We start from the raw sequence: 6,159 nt of genomic DNA on the forward strand, positions 1-6,159 counted from the left end.
TCCTCAACCGTTCCACAGCAAACACTGCAGGTGTTTTAGACAAGCAGAGGTGTCGGAGATTAACCTCAGACCCCTTTGAATGCATAAAGGCATGGAGAATCAAAGAGAAATGTAATACTGCAGTTTTTCAGGGACACACTGAATCTGTCTTCAAATGTGCACAGTGCTCATTATCACCACAGCAACATGCCTGAGAGCAGTGAGGCATCACGTCCTCCCTCGACTCCCCGTCCCCCGGTTTAACCTCAGTGTTTCACATCTGAGCGCCCAATTATGCTGAATCTTAAAGATCACGCTTCACTGGATCACTTTCAGAAAGCAGAGCTCTTTATGTACATACAGGGCACTGTTGTGTGTTCATATTACAAGGCAAAGAATACATCACTTGTTGAGCTTGACTCTGAGCCTGGAGCCATCGTTTCTCCTTTTGATAGATAAGCATGAACACAGCAAAGAGTTCTATATCTAGGGCAAGTATGCTATTAAACAGTGGCTTACAGTTTTTCTCAATTGATAAGACACTGTTCCTGAAAAATAGCACACATTTCCCAACGCACTGCACATTATTTTTTTTATTTGAACACAATTCACAGAGCAATGCACACTTGTGTCAAAAGCGCACTTTATTGTCAAAATCTGAACTTTGTTTTCAAAATTAAGACACACGAAGCAAAACTAGGACACTGCACTGCTAAATACAAAACACTCCTCTCTCACTGTTTTTACATGAAGTGTACAAAAATGATACAGTCCTCAAAAATGACAACTTAAACACAAATGCATCCTATAAATGAATCAGAGGGGGTCATTGCAGTGCCTGACTGTACATTACAATATAAAAATAATGCTAGACAAAAAATACAGCACTGTATTGTACACAGTACAGTATGCAAATATTTACACCACGTCTGCATCAATTCTTTCAGTCTGGTCAGACCTCAGGACCTCATCAACATCACAAGCTATGTTTTCTCTGGAAAGAAAGACCTAATGTGTCTGATCCATCCCTGACATGCATCAACAGAAACATCACCACATGCCAAGACCACTGATTGATAGAGATTTTCCCAAAGTATGGCTGCTGCTCATATACCTTCCACCTCCATGTAGAGAAGAATTCTTCTATAGGATTCAGGAAGGGAGAATATGGTGGCACAAATAACACAATAACTTGAGGGTTCATATTGAAACATTCCCAAATCAATAGTCCTCTATGAAAACTAACATTGTCCCAGATGTATTCATGTGTATCATCAGAATCCAACTGAAAAACGCTCTGGAACAGATGCACACAAAACAGAGAAAAAGTCAGTCATGTACACTTTCTGTAATTTTACCAGCACTTGTGAACCAGAATTATACATTATATTTTTTACAGTATTCTCAGAACATTTGTGACTGCTTGTATTGTTCCAATATACACGTCACTGAAGTGACAAACAACATTTACATACATGTAAAGTAAACCACAGTAAACCTGAAACCATTTACTTTATGCACCATCCTTACCATCTGCTGACCTTAACAACAGACTGCATTCTGAACAGCTAATTCTATAAATACTATACTACACTATAAAACCTGCTTCCCAGCAGGTTTTATAGTGTGCAGTTCATTGGCAAAAGTGTTTTCAGTTTTGACCTGTTGTGTCTTAATTGTGACGGCAGTGTTGGAACAGTGTCCCAGTTCTGCTTCCTAGTGTTCACTTTTTGAAAAATGTGTGCTACGAGTGGAAAAAGTGTGTTCAAATGAGCAAAAAACATGTTCAGTCTTTTGCAAAAAGAGTGCAAGAGTTTTGGAAACTGTGTGCAAACCATGAATAGTGTCCAAAATTTGGACAGCAGTGTCCTGTTTTTGAGAAATGTGTGCAGTCAGTTGGTGGCTGTGTGCAGTGAATGGAATTTAGTGTCTTATCAATTGAGAAAAACTGCAATAGCAATCAGCACTCACAATGGTACAATTATGCATAGAGCATTGATTTCATGTACCTTTTAGCACACTATAAAAAGAGAGGCAAATGTACTTTTTTCTTCCATACATTTTTCTGACAGTTATTATTCAGAGTAAAATTTAACATGAAAAACAGACAGTTGAAAAAATGCAATGCATTGTTAAAGATTAACCAGTGGTTCCAAATATTTTAGCTTGTCACCTATTAATAAAAAACAGCATGTTGAATTGCTATCTTGTCATGTTTCAGATGTGTGTGTTGTTTTCACAGTTTCATTCAAGACTCACCAAGAGGTAAAACTCAATATTTCAGTAGAGAAGAACAGGAAAAAAGTTTGTGTTTTGAAAGGTTCAGGTTTAATATATCATTCATAAAGGCTTCATCAGCAAGTACTGTTAATATCAATTGAATGGCATAAGCTGATGAGACTTCAGTACTGTTAATGAAGCATTCATTTGTTAAATGAAGCACTTTTATGATAGTGGAGTATTTTTACAGTGTGGTTAAGGGGGTTAGAAGCAGAGTGGTCTAACCCACAAAAAATCCAAACTGAGAAAGTAGGTTAGACCACTCTGCTTTCAAACCATTTGGTTCTGCTACTGGGTTTTTACAAACACTCAATTTTTAATTTCCATAAAAAGATAAGTCTTCATAAATCCCACAGTGGGGAAATTTGCAGTGTTACAGCAGCAAAGGGGATAGTAAAAAAAAAAAAAAAAAAATCTAGAAATAAACAATAAATATGCATAAGAACTGCTGATAACTTACAGATTCTTCCATATGTAGAAAAACATGGATGTTGGACAGATTGTTGTACAAAAAAATGATCTTGTACAGAGTCTTTTAAATGTACAAAATATCCATAACTCACAGGTTTCCATGCATTGATGTTGCACCAGAGCGAAATACAACAGTTGGTTGTAAAGTGTGACAGCAGCAGGAAGGAAAGAATTTCAGAAAAATACGTCAATGCCTCTTCCTTCATTGAAAAATCCTAAGTAGCTTCATATATAATTAATTTAAAGAGTTTAACTCCTGGATATTTTCTTCCTTGGGTCCTTCCTTATGTTTACGACTGCAGGCCTGCACTGGTGTGTCCTTGAGCTCAGTGACTAATGTAACACAGTAGATTGTCCAGTAGGGGTCACCACCATCATTTCTAACAGAAAACTATTGCAAAGAACGTGGCATCTGATAGACAAGTTGTCCTACATGAGTTATACTTCAGTTAAGCTGCTAAGAAACCTTTCTGATTTCAGTAATACAGCTGCAGAGTCAAGATACAGCAATTAGAATATGTTACAATAAATAAAAAGATGTGGTGTATAAGTTTTATCCGCTTTATTGTACTGTAAAGACACATTATGCAACAGTCTCCCGAGGCCCAGGGATCAAAGAAAGTCCAGCACATCTGGAGGCTGGTGGTGAAAATCCTGAACCCACACGCCATCTGTTACATTCCATACAGGCATCCCCAAAATGATAGAACACTAAAAGACAGTATAATTCCTTTAGCATTTTAGATTCATACTAAAATACCAACAACAGATTTCTATTATTATTAATTCCTTTCTCATTATGAGGTTTGTGACTTGTGAATATCCAATAGAGATTGTTTAAGCTGAAATATGCAGGATCATGGAAGCAGCAAGAGTAAGGTGGATTTTGAAAGCATAAACCTTCCATCCAAAGCCCCTCCTCTAAAACATAGGACCATGCACTGTGTGAGAACAGCTGGTGGATTAAATCCATGAGACACAATGCTGGTTGGTGGGAAGTGGTGCATTAAAACTACATCACCACATTTGGAAAATATCATGTCCAAGGCCAATACACTCTACCTAAAGATAAATCCCATCAGACAACCTATGCTCACAACTTGGCCACAATGCAGACAGATGGTGAACATATACACAGACATGCACAAATACAAATGGACTCAATAATCTGGCATGCTTTTCAGTGCAAGACGTTGTAGGTTTGGGTAGATCTGTAAAATCTGGCTTCACCGTATTGGCCATTATTGTTCCAACACATTGCTACCTCTGGTCGTGTCTACTAAAAGCCTTGTACGCCCGTTGTGTATCCAGGTGTGTAGCTAGAAGGGGCAGGTAAACAAGCCAATCCTCTCCTGCAGACCAAATGCAGCGATTGAACTCCTGCCATCGAAAACGTTTTTTTCTTTTTGTTTTCAGAGTATTTAACTAATTAGTCCCTGTTAGGATCTAAACAGATTTTCAACAATATATCTTGAGTCTGTTAATTCTGTACACTCTGGCTTTTACTTTCAAATTCCCTGTGAAGTTTGATGATGTTCATGAGGGTTTTCAGTGATTGTGTCAGAAAAGTTTAACTGTTGTCGTCACAATGGAAACTGGCGAAGCTGCACATAAACTGCTGAACAACAGATTGCTCAGTGCTGTTCTCAAATATTAACAAGAAAATTATAACTGTACTCTTCCAAGGAGGCGCTGATTCATGTTCTTGGCAAACTGCAGTTTTACTTGGACAAATTAACTTTGTGTGTCTCGTCACTGACAGAAACTATTGCTGGTGTTTAACACTTCAATTCACACAATATGTTAGCGTGGAGGCTAAAGGTCAAGTTGTTTTTGTTAGTAAGTAAAAGTTGCTAAATACATCATTTTACTACTATGCATAAGATTTTTCTAGTAAGATGCATGGAAAATTACAGTAAGACTGAAAACGTTTCCTCAGATGTACAAGACATTATAGTTCCACTTTATTCTATTGTTACACTTCTGTTTAACATGTAACAAAACATGCAGTCACACATGTTGCCACTTTAAGGTGTGTTGTAAATGCCACCAAGAAGAAGAAAAAGAGGAAGAAAGAGGACCACTTCTGTTTTCTTTTCTTCTTATCTCAACATGAAGGCAGGACGTGATGTAAGGGCCGGTGATAAAACTGTGGTCATTTTTGTGTCAGTTGGGTCACACCATTTTCCTTCCTGCCGCTTTATGAAAAGCAGCTCACACAGATTTCAATAAACTGCTGTTACGAAGGAAAGTGAGGCAATCGATCCCTGAGTTCCAGCTTCTCAGAGAATCTGAAAGTCCCCACCATGGATTGGTTAAATCTGGAAATTTCAGATCTGAGTCATCATGAGGCTTTAGCAGCTTTGATTTTTTTAAAATCAATAATTTGCTCCTAACATGACTAACAAAATCAGATGCTTTTGATTCTAATTTCTAACAGAGGATGACTTGTGAAAATACCAAAATTCCTTGAGTAAATAAAAGATAAAGAAACATTTTTCCAAGGACTTTTCTGTAACTTTGTCTTCATTGGCTGTGGCCAGTTTGGGCTTCTGCTCTGATGCAAACCCAAAAAAATGAGAGAGAGAAAAAAACGAGGAAACTGAGGTGGTCAGTTTTTGCTCATTTAACCACTTGACACTTACTTGACACCCATTTTTTTCCACAGAAAGGTTTTAGATTTACTTCTGTGTTTCTAGGGAACCACTGCTTTTTGATATTTCAAGTATGGTCTCGAATGAACTTATAAGAATCTGAAACTTATTTGAAACAGGCAAATACTTCATTATAGATTCTGAGAAAAGGATTATGTGAATATTCCACTCTCAAGCAGGTTTCTGATGGACAGTAATCCCATCCATGAAGTTAGTCTGCCTCCATCTGCCTTAGAGTTGAAATAATTATCTGTTTAAAGGAATAATATGTAACATTTCTACATCAAAATGTCCGACCCAGTACTGCATATTCTGTTGACTTGAGTCCTTATGTTATCCTAAATGACAACAATATACTTATATTTATACATAGATAGATATAGATATATGTATGTATCTTTTACAGTTGCTGATTGACAACACCTTTAGTGATCAATTAATCCCTTAAATTCTTCACCTCACAAAAATACCAGTTGACACCATTCTGCTTTTCTGCTTTGCTTTGTTTTATGTGATTGCTACAGGCAACAAGCGGTGTGAAGATACAAACTCTCCACTGTTTTCTGAGATTATATACACTGGAAATGATCAACAGAAAGAAGAAGAAGAAAATAATCTGTCACATAATCTGTAATGAAAATAATGTTTTGGATTAACTGTAAAGAAACACTCTGCAAGACTGCATTAAGGTGAAATATAAAACTAAAAACCACTTATGTAGGGAAAAATGCGTAGTTTTTACAAAATTTGGAGCTGTTATGTAAAATCCTCTGCC

This window comes from Amphiprion ocellaris, chromosome 13 (assembly GCF_022539595.1).
Source record: "Amphiprion ocellaris isolate individual 3 ecotype Okinawa chromosome 13, ASM2253959v1, whole genome shotgun sequence".
Classification (NCBI taxonomy): domain Eukaryota; kingdom Metazoa; phylum Chordata; class Actinopteri; family Pomacentridae; genus Amphiprion; species Amphiprion ocellaris.